This window comes from Eriocheir sinensis, chromosome 9, assembly GCF_024679095.1.
Source record: "Eriocheir sinensis breed Jianghai 21 chromosome 9, ASM2467909v1, whole genome shotgun sequence".
Taxonomy (NCBI): Eukaryota; Metazoa; Arthropoda; class Malacostraca; order Decapoda; family Varunidae; genus Eriocheir; species Eriocheir sinensis.
Window position 1 is genome coordinate 548410 of NC_066517.1, and position 14752 is coordinate 563161.

Consider the following 14752-nt stretch of genomic DNA (forward strand, 5'->3'; position numbering starts at 1 on the left):
GAGGAGGAGGAGGAGGAGGAGGAGGAGGAGGAGGAGGAGGTATGGAGGTAAAAGGCAGCGGTGAGGTAACAAAGAAGGTAAAAAAAAGTAAAAGGAAGGAGAAATGGAGGAAAGGAAGACGTAAGATATGGAGGTATGGAGGGAAGGGAGGTATGGAGGTAAGGGAGAGAGAGAGGGAGGAGGCGTGGAGGAAAGTAGATGAAATAACAATGAAGGTAAAGAAAGGAATGAGAAATGGAGGAAAGGAAGAGGTAGGAGGAATGGAGGAAAGGGAGGGAAGTATGGAAGTAACGGAGGTATGGAGGAGGAAGAGTAAGAGGAGGAGGAGAGAGGTATGGAGGTAAGAGACAGAGGAAAGTAGATGATAATGAAGAAAAAATAGATATGAGAAATGGAGGAAAGAAGGAGGGAGGGAGGGAGGAGGAGGAGGAGGAGGAGGAGGAGGAGAGAGGTATGGAGGTAACAGGTATGAGATGGTGGAAAGAAAGAGAGATGGAGGGAGGGATGGAGGTACAGCAAGGAGGAGGAGGAGGAGGAGGAGGAGGAGGAGGAGGAGGGAGGGATGGAGGTAACAGACAGAGGAGAGAAGATGAAATAACAATAATAACAACAACAATGTAAAAGGTATGAGAGGTGGAGGTTACGGAGGTATGGAGGAAAGAGGTGGAGGTAACGGAGGGAAGGAGGTAAGAGGTGGAGGTAACGGAGGGAAGGAGGTATAGCTGGAGGAGTTTTGGAGGTAAGTGGTCCACCTTGAACGTGTCCCTCCCAAGGTTTAACGACGGCCCGCGCCCCCCGGCAAGGCTCCCTCGAGGGCCAACCACGGGGCGGGACGGGGCGGGGGCGGCGCGGGATTGGCTGACCGGTTAGTGACGTCACCGCGCTGATGACGTCACTGTGGTGGGGGTGGTGGTGGTGGGGGTGATGATGGGGGTTACTGAGTGCAGGGAAAAGCTAGGAATGTGTCTGTGTGTGTGTGTGTGTGTGTGTGTGTGTGTGTGTGTGTGTGTGCGCGCCGTCTGTACTCATGTCTAATGTGCAAGCGACTCTCAACGACAGACGGACACGCACACCAAGTCACGCACGCACACACACACACACACACACACACACACACACACACACACACACACACATATTCTATATTATTCCAGTACACACACACACACACACACACACACACACACACACACACACACACACAAAGGCTCAGTTCGAGATAAGACACAAAGAGTTACATGCACAATCGAATAGAGAGAGAGAGAGAGTAATCTAATAAACTAAGCTCATGCCTGTTGTTAAGGGAGATATTATATTCATGTACTTTGGATATTCTCTCTCTCTCTCTCTCTCTCTCTCTCTCTCTTTAATAGTCTGATTTAAGAGTCTGCCTTGGAAAGTGACACAGCAGCTGGTGGCGGCGGTGGCAGTGGTGGTGGTGGTGGTGGTGGTGGTAGTAGTAGTAGTAGTAGTAGTAGTAGTAGTGGTGGTGGTGGTGGTGAAAATGCTTACGAGTGGTGTGTGTGTGTGTGTGTGTGTGTGTGTGTGTGTGTGTGTGTGTGTGTGTGTGTGTGTGTGTATCAAATCACGTTCTCATCGATCCACACTCCTCCTCTTCAATTATAACTAAACTACAATCATTTTCTCTTTTCTATTTTCCCGGCGTAAAAACTATCGCTATCAATTTAATCATCGCAGCCTGTTATTCACACCCCGGCACGCGGCGCACACGGCTGCCTGTACACGATGAAAACACGGCCTCGTCAGCGTTTCAAGAGGAGGGTATCAAGACGCCTCTCCACCCGATATTGACCTCTCCTTTGGCCTCCCTCTCGTTCCTTCAGGCCAGACAACCCCTGCTCCCCTCGTAAGATATTGCAGGCACACTGGTACACACGTGACACTCCACCGTAGCGTCACACAGCACCTCAGTAACTCTTAAGGGAGGGTATCAAGACGCCTCTCCATCCGATATTGACCTCTCCTTAGGCCTCCCTCTCGTTCCTTCAGGCCAGACAACCCCTGCTCCCCTCGTAAGATTTTGCAGGCACACCCAAACACACGTGACACTCCACCGTAGCGTCACACAGCCCCTCAGTATCTCCTATCCTCCCCCACTCCCCCGCACACACATTTTTTTTTTACAGCAGAGGAGACAGTGCAAGGGCGTAAAAAACAAAAACAATATTGAAAAAAAAAGCCCGCTACTTACTGCTCCTTAAATACAGACACTTTCCTCTATTCAGTGTTGCTCTTTTCTTCTGCCTTTCCCTCCCATCCTCTATTTCCTTTTCCCATTCACTCGCATACCTGAGTAACTCTTATGCTTCTCACACACACTCTCTTCTGTTTTTCTCTTCTATTTTTCCCTCCCACTCTTTCCTTTTTTTTCCTTTTCCCCATTCATTACTTCTTGCTTCACTCCCACACCACAGAAACTCCTACTCCCCTCGCTTGCCCCCTACCCCGCACCCCACACACACACTCCTCAGTTTTGCTCTTCCCTCTTCTATTTTTCCCTCCCACTCTTTCCTTTTATTTTTTCCTTTTTCCAATTCATTACTTCTTTCTTCACTCCTACACCACAGCAACTCCTATTCCCCCCCCTCACCCCCGCCTCCACACACACACTCCCCTTTCCTCAGTGTTGCTCTTTCCTCTCTTATTTTTTCCCTCCAATCATTTATTTTTTTCCTTTTCCCCTTTCATTACTTTTTTTTTTTTCACTCCCACACGTGATGTTCCTCTGTAGGTCACACAATACCATAGCAACTCCTCTTCTCTCCCTCCACACACACACACACACACACACACACACACACACACACACTCCCCTACCTACCAGCCCTCAGAGCACAGGGACGCACCGTAACACTGAATGACCCTCCTATGAACTGTACACTCTTTCAATACACGTCCTCACACTATGGGGTTCCCTGTCGCATCAATACCTCAGGACACAACGGGACATATTCTTAAACATTTCGGGGCGTCCAAGAACACACATCTGACAAGGCCTTCGTAGGGGTTGTGAGGCTTTCCAGGGGTAGTTTTATGAGCCTAGTAGGGGTTGTGAGGCTTTCCAGGGGTAGTTTTATGAGCCTGGTAGGGGTTGTGAGGCTTTCCAGGGGTAGTTTTATGAGCCTGGTAGGGGTTGTGAGGCTTTCCAGGGGTAGATTTATGAGCCTGGTAGGGTTGTGAGGCTTTCCAGGGGTAGTTTTATGAGCCTGGTAGGGGTTGTGAGGCTTTCCAGGGGTAGTTTTATGAGCCTGGTAGGGGTTGTGAGGCTTTCCAGGGGTAGTTTTATGAGCCTGGTAGGGGTTGTGAGGCTTTCCAGGGGTAGTTTTATGAGCCTGGTAGGGGTTGTGAGGCTTTCCAGGGGTAGTTTTATGAGCCTGGTGGTAGTTTGACAAGGCCTCTCTACCATGAACATCAGAACCCGATTCATCTTCTATTCGGACTCTGAAATTGGTTGATGTGAGAGGTGGGAGCGCTGAGGCTATCGACCAAGGACCTATTTTCAGACGCTTTAAGCTCTAACAACAACCATTTCCAAAGTCCACAAAGGAGATGATTCGGGTTCCATGGTGCAGCAATAGCCTTGTCAAACTATCACTAGGCTCAACTGCTTTCGGAATTACTCACAACCTCTACGAAAGCCTTATCGGATGTGGGTGTGTAAGCCGCGAAATATGGTCCTGTAGAGTTTATTGGCGGGCGTGACTCATGGCCAACACACCCTCGCAGGAGTTACCACCAGCTGCCAGCGGACCGAGATAACAGGAGAAGGATAACAGGAGAAGGAGAGGAAGAGAAAAGAAGAAAAAAGGAGGAAGAAGAAGAAGGCCGAAGATAATAGAAGAAGAACGATAACAAGAAGAACAAGAAGAAGAAAAAAAAAGAAGTAGAAAAAGAAGAATGATAAGAGAAGAAAAAAGAAGAAATAGGAAAAAAATAAGAAGAAAAAAGAAGAGAAACATAAAGAAGAAAGAAAAGAATGATTAAAAGAAGATGAAAATGAAGAATGGAGAAAGAGAAGAAAAATAAGGATAAAAGAAAAAGAAGAAAGGAAAAAGAAGAAAAAGAAAAGGAGAAAGAATAAAGAAGGAAAAGAGGTAGAAAAAGAAGAATAACTATAGAGGAAAGAAAAATAAAAAAGAACAAAAAGAAGGAAAAGAAGAAGACGAAGAAAAAGAAAATGAAGAAGAAAATAACTACAAGAAGAAGACGAAAAAGAAGAAGAAGAAGAGGAGGAAAAGGAAGAAGAAGGACAGGGCCAAGATATCGACGCTGGGCATTCCGTATCTCCGCTCCTCAAGTCTTTACGAGGAATAACAAATGAGGCGTCTGTCTGAGAGGGGGCGCGAGGGACGGAGCCATTTCTTATCTAGCTTGCACTGGGAAAGGCGGACAACACATCACGGGAAGAACAAGCTATAAATTGCAAGGGAAAACCGACCTTGTATTGGTGTACCGAGGGTCGCTTTTCCATTGCAACTCATATCTTGTTCTTCCTGGGAGGTGTTGGCTGTCTTTCCCAGTGCAGACCACAAATGGGTTTCCTCGGTATGCTCACACGCTTTCACCTCTCACGTTAATTATTTCCAAAGGCCAAAAAAGGAGATTAGTCGGGTTTTCATGAGTGTTATTTAAGGTTCATAGTACAGAAGAAGGGTCAAACTACCATCAGGGTCTTAAAACTACCCCTGGAAATGCCAACAACTACTATACGAAAGTCGAAAGGAGATCAATCGGGTTCTAATGAGTGTTGCTTTAAGTTCATGGCACAGAAGAAGGGTCGAACTACCACCAGGGTCATAAAACTTCCGCTGGAAATGCCCAAACTCCTATACTAAAGCCTTGTCAAATGTGTGTGCTTGGGCGCCGAAAAGGAGGTCAATCGGGCTCTCATGAGTGTTTTTTTAGGTTCATGGTACAGAGGAAGGGTCAAACTACCACCAGGGTCATAAAACTACCCCTGGAAATGCCCGAAACCCCTACGAAAGCCTTGTCAAATAAGTGTGTGTGTGAGCCTGGGCGCCGAGGTGTTTAAGAATACGTCCATCTCGAGTTGTTGCTATTGATTTTTAGTTCTGCTTTTGATGTTGTGAATCACAGGCTCTAATTTATAAACTACAACTCCTTGGTATTGGTGGAAGTTTTCTCAGCATTTTTAAAGAATTTTTACGTAATCGATCACAGTGTGTGGCTGTTGGTGGTGCTGCTCTGCTCCTCTGCCTGTTGTTTCTGGTGTTCCTCAGGGCAGTGTCCTGGACCTTTATTTTTTAACATTTTTATTTCTGACTTGGACATTATCCTCGAAAATTAGCTTATTTCATGTGCTGACGATACAACTCTATACTCCTCCGTTCATTCTCCTAACAACAGAGATGAAGTTGCTGCATCCCTGAATAGGGACTTGGCAATGATCACCGCTTGGTGTCAACTTTGGGGCATGAAGCTTAATGCCAATAAAACGCATTCCATTGCCATCAGTAGATCCCGCACCTTGAATCCACCTCATCCTTGTTTGCATATTTTTGGTGAACAGATTAAGGATGTTTCAAGTATTCGTTTGTTGGGAGTCACTCTTGATTCTAAACTGACATTTGAGAAGCACATCCGTTCCGTGTCTCCCACTATTGCACAGAAGACAGGCTTGCTTCGGGAATGCTTCAAATTTGCTTGTGACTCAACTGTAATCAAATCTTTTTATGCCTTCATTTTGCCCACTTTGAGTATTGTGCTCCTGTTTGGACGTCTGCTGCCAGTTACCATTTAAAGTTACTTGACAGAGCTATCAATTCAATTAAATTTATTTCTCCGGCACCTGTTCTTGATCTTGATCTTCGGCGTTAAGTTGGTGCCCTTAGCATTTTATATAAAGTTTTTAAGAATAATCGGCATCCCTTACACAATGCTTTGCCTGATCCTTTTACTCCTGCCCGGGTCACGAGGTTTGCTCTTAGTCAAAACGATCCTGCTTTTAATCCTATGAACTTTTGTACGACACAATTCTCACGATGTTTTCTTCCGTCGTTGACAAGTTTATGGAATCAATTACCCAGTGAGATTGTCCTTTCTACAGACATTTCAACATTTGAGTCTCGTGTGAATGTCCTTTTGAAACAGTCATTTTATTTTTCCTCCTTTTAGCTTCCACTGGCCAATCTCTTAACTATTCGTTGCCTTTGCTTCTCTCCAGTACCTTTTGGTATCTTGTGTGGTTCAACTTGTTGTACCTGCACCCTGGAGGGAGGCTTTGCTCGCTTATCATAATACTACTACTAATAATAATCTGTCTTTTCCGTGATCATGTTGCTCGCTCCCAATACGTTGATTCGCGTCCCTCCCATACACTACAGCACGCACTGGACCACTTGTCCCTTCCCTTCCCTTCTCTTCCCTTCCCTTCCCTTCCCTCCTCCATACACTCCATCACCTCCCATTACTCCTCCATCACGCGAGCCAACAACACTGACTCACCTATTTTATACTCACTTCTGCTGCTGATGTTACTGCTATTACTAATGGTTATTGTTACTACTACTACTACAACTACTACTACTACTACTACTACTACAACGTGTTTAATAATGTGGCTCTTCCCTCTATAATTTTTCCTTCTCATTCTTCATTATTTTATCCTTTTCCTCTTATTACTTATTTTTTCACTCCCACTCTTGTTTTTCCTTCTCATTCTTTTCTTTTCCCTTTTCTACTGTTCTTACCGGCGTCGCAGAGGCCGATCAACAGATTGTCCAACTTGTTATTGTTGTTGTTGTTGTTGTTGTTCTCTTCAAGTTGCTGTCCTGGCTTACCCATGCGTTGTAGACATGACATTGTATAACGACATTTGTTAGCCCTGATGAGCCCTACAACATGGCATTATAGTCATTTTTTTTTTCCGTCTTGGCCTGTGGCGCCGGTAGGCCTTCATAGTAGGGCCTGATGGTCGGCCCCAGCCCATTGTGGCGCAGGCAAGTGTTTATAGTGGCGCCATCTTTACTTTTCAGCATTTTCCATTTTAGACCCCTAGCTGCATAATATAAATTGTTGGGTGTGTTGGAGGGTCATGCGACGGCGACCTAGCACAGTTTTTATGATATTAACAATTGTTTTTTCTCATTATCCTGTTATTTGTTTCCTTTTCCCTTCTCATTACTTCCGTCTTCACTTCCACGCTTCCTTTCCCTTCTCATCCTTTCCTTTTTCCTTCCTAACTCTTCTTTTTCTCAGTTGTCATTCTGTTATTGTTCCCTCTTCTTTTTTTTCACTTTCACTCTTCCTTTTCCTTCTCATCCTTCCCCTTTTCCCTTTCCCGCTCTTCTTTTCCTCAGTTATCCTTTTCCTTATTTAGTTTTCCCTCTCATTACTTCTCTTTTCACTTCTTGCAGACTCCTTACGTTCTTACCTTTTCTCTCTCATTACTTCTTTTTCCTTCTCATTCCATCCTCTTCCTTTTCCTATTATTCTTTTTTTCTTAGTTACCGTTCCATTTTTTGTTCATTTTACGTTCTCCTTCTCCTTTAACTTCCCCGCCTGACGCCTTCCCAATCCCTACTTCATTTTTCACTCCCACAATATAGCGACTCCTGAACACGAAGAAAAGAAGAAGAAGAAGAAGAAGAAGAAGAAGGCTGAAGATAAAAGAAGAAGGATATTAGAAGAGGAACAAGAACAAATCAAATCAAATGCTGCCAGGTCGCCCCACAAGGTACCCACTCCCGCCATAAACTCGACACGCTTTTTTTCATTCGCAGTCAACGCTCCACGTCCTCGGCATCAACAGGAGGCGAGGAGTGTTTGCCCGCCGAGTACCCGACAACACCACCATCATCACCACCACCACCAAAAACTACAACACCGCTAACAACACCAAGACCAACACCACTACCAACACCACCATCACCAACACTACTACCAACATTATCGCCGAAACCATGTATGTGTCTCAAGGTAATAGTGTCAGATAGTTTAGAGGAGGAGGAGGAGGAGGAAAAGGAGGAAAATTAGCAAGTGAGGAAAGACTTGAGGTTTAGAACACGAAGGAAGAGAAGTTGTAGGTAAGGAGGAGGAGGGGGAGGAGGAGGAGGAGGAGGAGGAGGAGGACAAGAGAGTAAGTAAGACGGTGAACTTGAGAGGCGAACTTGTTGAGGAGAACTTATGAGGGGCATAGCGACGGTAACTTAAGTCAACTCTCTCTCTCTCTCTCTCTCTCTCTCTCTCTCTCTCTCTCTCTCTCTCTCTCTCTCTCTCTCTCTCTCTCTCTCTCTCTCTCTCTACCTATAAATTTCAATTGTTCCCTTTTAATTTTTTTCCTCTCCGTGAAGTGTCTCTAATTCTTCATGCTCTCATACTGTTTACTCTCTCTCTCTCTCTCTCTCTCTCTCTCTCTCTCTCTCTGCAGGGTGACAGACGTGTGATAATCATCGGACAGGCTCGCGCGTCAGACCTCATTGGAGACGCCGGCAATTAGCACACTGATGAAGGCCATATGTTACGAGGAGAGAGAGAGAGAGAGAGAGAGAGAGAGAGAGAGAGAGAGGGGTGGGGTGTAATGCGGGTGATAATAAGAACATAAGAACATAAGAACGTAGGGAGTCTGCAAGAGGCCGGTTGGCCTATACAAGGCAGCTCCTGTACACTCAACCCCACCTTACCTCACCATCCATGGCTTTATCTAACCTCTTCTTGAATGTATCTATGGTATTGGCGCCCACAACATGGCCCCCAAGCCTGTTCCATTCGTCCACCACTCTATTGGTGAACCAATTCTTGCCTAAGTCTTTGTTAAATCTGAATTTGTCTAACTTAAAACCATTGCCACGCGTCCTACCTGGCTCTTTTACTCTCAAAATCTTATTGACATCCCCTTTATTAAAGCCCTTCATCCATTTATAGACTTCCATCAAGTCTCCTCGCAACCTTCGCCTTTCTTTCTAGCGAGTGTAGATTTAAATGCTTCAGCCTGTCTCCATAAGGCAAGTTTCTCACCCCCTGAATCATCTTTGTCATCCTCCTCTGTGCAGATTCTAACATCTTGATATCCATTCTATATTAGGGCGAACAGAACTGAACTGCATAATCGAGATGAGGTCTAACTAGTGCTAAGTAAAGTTTGAGGATGACTTCAGCGCTCCTATTGCTTACACCCCTTGGGATGAAACCAAGTACTCTGTTTGCCCGATTTTTAGCCTGAATGCATTGAGCCCTAGGACGGAGGTCAGCGCTCACTAGGACTCCTAAGTCTCTCTCACGCCCAGACCTACTTAGAGGAGTGCCATTTAAGGAGAAATTGTGTGAGGGGTTATTTCTACCTACACTCAGAATGCTACACTTCCCGACATTGAATTCCATCTGCCACTTCCCCGCCCAGTCATACAGTCTGTCAAGCTCATCCTGGAGAACGGTAGCGTCCCTGTCTGATTGGATTACTCTACCGATCTTGGTATCATCTGCGAAGTTATTGACATCACTACTAATTCCTGTGTCCAAGTCATTGATGTAAATAATAAAAAGCAGAGGACCCAGCACCGACCCTTGTGGGACGCCACTCGTAACACTGCCCCATTCAGATTTTTTACCATTGATTTGCAGTCTCTGCTTCCTACCACTAAGCCACGCCCTGATCCAGTTCAAAACTTTACCAGCTACGCCGTGAGCCTGTAATTTTAGTAATAGCCGGTGATGGGGAACTTTGTCGAACGCTTTACTGAAATCTAGATACAATATGTCATAGTTTTCATCTCGGTCAACCGCCTCGATTACTTTAGTGTAAAAGGACAACAGGTTAGTTAGGCAAGACCTACCCTTTGTGAACCCATGCTGTGAGTCATGAATTAAACTATGGTTTTCTAGATGGTCCCGAATGCTCCCGGCTATAGCTGACTCCAACATCTTTCCTACAGCTGATGTTATGCTAATTGGGCGATAATTTGAGGTGGCTGACTTGCCTCCCTTTTTGAAAATCGGCGTCACATTAGCTACTTTCCATTGATTGGGCACATACCCAGAATTTACCGACATCTTAAAGATATCGGTAAGCGGGCCACTGAGGACCTCCTTGCACTCTTTCAGCACCCTTGGGAATACTTCGTCTGGGCCCGGCGATTTGTTTTCCTTCAACCTACCAATCTCATCCTGGACCACTTGCCTAGTGATGATCACATCCCTCAACTTGTCGTTCTCTCCGCCCTCATATACCTGAACTCTCTCCGGAATGGTTGTTAGATTCTCCTGCGTGAAAACTGAGAGGAAATAGTCATTCATCATTTGACTCATATCTTCTCCATTCTCAACGAGCTCACCCGTGTTTGTTTTCAACGGTCCAATTTTGTCCCTTGTTTTCGTTCTGTACAATTTGAAGAAGCCCTTGGGATCGCTCTTGGCCTCGTTGGCTACCCTAATCTCATAATTTCATTTTGCTAGGCGGGTGTTCCTCTTCACCAACCTGGCTAGCTCAACATACCTACCCCTGAGGTGGGTTTCTCCGTTCTTTATTTTCCTATAAATTCCTCTCTTCAAGCCAATCTCATGCTTGAGTCTGCGGGTCATCCATTTGCGGTCGTTATTTTCCTTCCTACGTGCTTGGTAAGGGATATGTTGTCTCTGACCCTCTGCAATTACTCTAACTAAATTATTGTAGGTCATTTCTACATGATTCCCCTGTCTTTCCGGCTCCAGCCCCGAGATCTGGCCCTCATCCAGCCCTAAGGTTCCCCAATTTACCTCCTCAAGGTGTCTTCTGAGCCCCTCATAATCAGCCCTTCTAAAGTCAGGCACCATCACAGGGTTGAGTTCATGGGTCACCGCCCAGTCTAATTTAAACATAATTTCCCTGTGATCACTGCCACCTAATTCTCCCCCAACATCTAGCTCACTGATCATATTCTCGTTGTTAGTCAGGACCAAGTCTAGAATGTTGTTACCTCTGGTGGGCTCAGTCACTGCCTGCTTGAGAAAATTATCATGTATTACTTTCAGAAAATCCTCAGATTCTAGATCACCCACCACACCTTCTCAGTCTATATTCCAATAGTTAAAATCCCCCATTATGCAGACATTTTTGCTCCTGCTCGCCCTGCCTACCTCTTGCAGTAACATATCAGTGTCCTGCCTGCTAAGGTTGGGTGGCCTGTAAAGAACCCCTAGAATTAGTTTGTCTTTCCCTTTGTGGACGTCCACCCAAACTGATTCTGAGTCGCCATTTGTTTGAACAGAGTTGTTAGCGAAACATTTAAGTGTGTCTTTAACATAAAGTGCCACCCCCCTCCCTTCTTCCCTTTCTATCTTTGTGTGTACACTCTTAAAGAAACATAACTCTCTCGAATCTAAACCGGGGCCGCAATCACCGTGTTCATAAGTGACATATTTGAATGTTCACGGCCTTCCAACTTCCTCAATATTTATTTTGATTTTGATTTTTTTTCAAAGAAATTGATAAGAGAAACAGCAACACATTATCACTACACTGTTGTCATTTCCTTCACTACAACAGCAGCAATTCTTGCAATTAGTTCTTCTGTTACCACCAAAATGGTCCCAATCGAGTCACAACTACAAGCTTTCCTTCTCCTAATCTTTTTAGCAACCTTCGGTGGCGTCACAGCAGTTTCCCGTGAAGGTAGTTTTTCTTCTTTCTCTGTTACTACGACTTCATTCGCTTTATTGCCGGGCAGAACCTCCTTTGTTATCTCTGTTTGTTCTACTTTCTGAGGTCCATCGCTGTTTTCTGTAACATTCCTACTCTTCACAAATGTTTCCTTGATGGTTTCCTGTGAAGGTAGTTTTTCTTCTTTCTCTGTTACTACAACTTCATTCGCTTTATTGCCGGGCAGAACCTCCTTTGTTATCTCTGTTTGTTCTACTTTCTGAGGTCCATCGCTGTTTTCTGTAACATTCCTACTCTTCACAAATGTTTCCTTGATGGTTTCCTGTGAAGGTAGTTTTTCTTCTTTCTCTGTTACTACAACTTCATTCGCTTTATTGCCGGGCAGAATCTCCTTTGTTATCTCTGTTTGTTCTACTTTCTGAGGTCCATCGCTATTTTCTGTAACATTCCTACTCTTCACAAATGTTTCCTTGATGGTTTCCTGTGAAGGTAGTTTTTCTTCTTTCTCTGTTACAACAACTTCATTCGTTTTATTGCCGGGCAGAATCTCCTTTGTTATCTCTGTTTGTTCTACTTTCTGAGGTCCATCGCTATTTTCTGTAACATTCCTACTCTTCACAAATGTTTCCTTGATGGTTTCCTGTGAAGGTAGTTTTTCTTCTTTCTCTGTTACAACAACTTCATTCGTTTCGTTGCCGGGCAGAATCTCCTTTGTTATCTCTGTTCGTTCAACTACCAGAGGTCCATCGCCATTTTCTGTAACGTTTTTACTCTCTTCTTTTGTTTCCTTGATGGTTTCCTGTGAAGGTAGTTTTTCTTCTTTCTCTGTTACTACAACTTCATTCGTTTTATTGCCGGGCAGAATCTCCTTTGTTATCTCTGTTTGTTGTACTTTATGAGGTCCATCGATATTTTCTGTAACATTCCTACTCTTCACAAATGTTTCCTTGATGGTTTCCTGTGAAGGTAGTTTTTCTTCCTTCTCTGTTACTAAAACTTCATTCGTCTTATTGCCGGGCAGAATCTCCTTTGTTTTCTCTGTTCGTTCTTCTACCAGAGGTCCGTCGCCATTTTCTGTAACATTCCTACTCTCCACAAATGTTTCCTTGATGGTTTCCTGTGAAGGTAGTTTTTCTTCTTTCTCTGTTACTAACATTTCATTCGTTTTATTGCCGGGCAGAATCTCCTTTGTTATCTCTGTTCGTTCTTCTACCAGAGGTCCGTCGCCATTTTCTGTAACATTCCTACTCTCCACAAATGTTTCCTTGATGGTTTCCTGTGAAGGTAGTTTTTCTTCTTTCTCTGTTACCAACATTTCATTCGTTTTATTGCCGGGCAGAATCTCCTTTATCTCTGATCGTTCAACTACCAGAGGTCCATCACCATTTTCTGTAACGTTTTTACTCTCTTCTTTTGTTTCCTTGGTGGTTTCGCGTGAAGGTAGTTTTTCTTCTTTCTCTGTTACTACAACTTCATTCGTTTTATTGCCGGGCAGAATCTCCACTGTTTTCTCTGTTCGTTCTACTTTATGAGGTCCATCGCTCTTTTCTGTCGCATTCCTTCTCTCCACAGATGTTATCGTAATACTTTCCTGTGAAGGTAGTTTTTCTTCTTTCTCTGTTTCTACAACTTCATTCGTTTTATTGCCGGGCAGAATCTCCTTTGTTATCTCTGTTTGTTGTACTTTATGAGGCTCATCGCTATTTTCTGTAACATTCCTACTCTCCACAAATGTTTCCTTGATGGTTTCCTGTGAAGGTAGTTTTTCTTCTTTCTCTGTTTCTACAACTTCATTCGTTTTATTACCGGGCAGAATCTCCTTTGTCACCTCTGTTCGTTCTACTTTCAGAGATCCATCGCCCTTCTCTGTAAAATTCCTACTCTCCACAAATATCTCCTTGATGGTTTCCTGTGAAGGTAGTTTTTCCTCTTTCTCTGTTACGAAAACTTCATTCGTTTTATTGCCGGGCAGAATCTCCACTGTTTTTTCTGTACGTTCTACCTCCTGAGGCCCATCGCCATTTGCTGTAACATTCTTAGTTTCCACAAATGTCTCCATAATGGTTTCCGGTGAAGGTAGTTTTTCTTCCTTCTCTGTTACTAAAACTTCATTCGTCTTATTGCCGGGCAGAATCTCCTTTGTTATCGCTGTTTGTTCTACTTTATGAGGTTCATCGCTATTTTCGGTAACATTCCTACGCTCCACAAATGTTTCCTTGATGGTTTCATGTGAAGGTAGTTTTTCTTCTTTCTCTGTTACTACAACTTCATTCGTTTTATTGCCTGTTTCATCTGTATTATCAAAGACTTCCCTTTCCACTGTCTTGATTGTGTCATTATTGCCATTTTTCAAGCTTGTCGTCATAACCTGTAGATCAGGTATTTTGGGTAACTCTTTGAGTACCCTCTCGTCAGCTTTCCGCCACGGGTCCTCAGGGGTCTTCTCCGGGGTAGTGAAGGCCGCCACAAAACCGCTTTCGTCAGCTCAGGGATTGAAAACAGAATGGCCTCCGGAACGGCGACCGGCAGGGAGAAAAGTCCTCTCGGGTCTTCCTCCGCGTAGGATCCGTTTTGGTAGAACAGGGAGAGTCGAACGAAAGAAAGCACACACACACACACAAACACATACACGCACGCACACACACACACACACACACACGACGGCAAGGAATTGTGATATCAAGTTTGGTGTGTGTGTGTGTGTGTGTGTGTGTGTGTGTGTGTGTGTTTTAAGGAGGATGCGAGGCTCAGGGTCCGTTACAAGGATGCTTAACGTCACTTCACTTGAACTTCCCCTTTCTCTCTCTCTCTGTTTTTTTTCCTTCCTTTCGCTCATTTACTTGCATTTCTTTGCCTCGTTCCGTCTCATAACTGTGTTTTTATTCATCTTTCACCCATATCTTGCTCATCACACTTACTATATTCTTTTTCCCTCTCCTCCCGTCCTACCTATGAAGAGTTATAAAGACTACGTGTAGGAACAAACGACATAATTGCTCTTTCGCATAGTACACTGGTAGAGGTTCTGTTCGTCCCAAACTACTTTTTTAGCTGGAGTGTTTCAAAATCCATTTCATAATTTGTGTTCTTCCAATTGCTGCGATTTGCTCTTTGTTAGGAAGCTTTGTGACATGTTCG

General features: G+C 44.3%; 1 long non-coding RNA gene across 1 annotated transcript; it reads left to right on the top strand.

Moving 5' to 3' along the window:
• Nucleotides 1-11408: 11408 nt before the first annotated feature.
• Nucleotides 11409-12933, top strand: LOC126996307 (uncharacterized). Its single transcript, XR_007751128.1, has 3 exons — nt 11409-11626; nt 11786-12262; nt 12422-12933. It is a non-coding gene; the product is annotated as an uncharacterized LOC126996307 (long non-coding RNA).
• Nucleotides 12934-14752: the final 1819 nt, after the last annotated feature.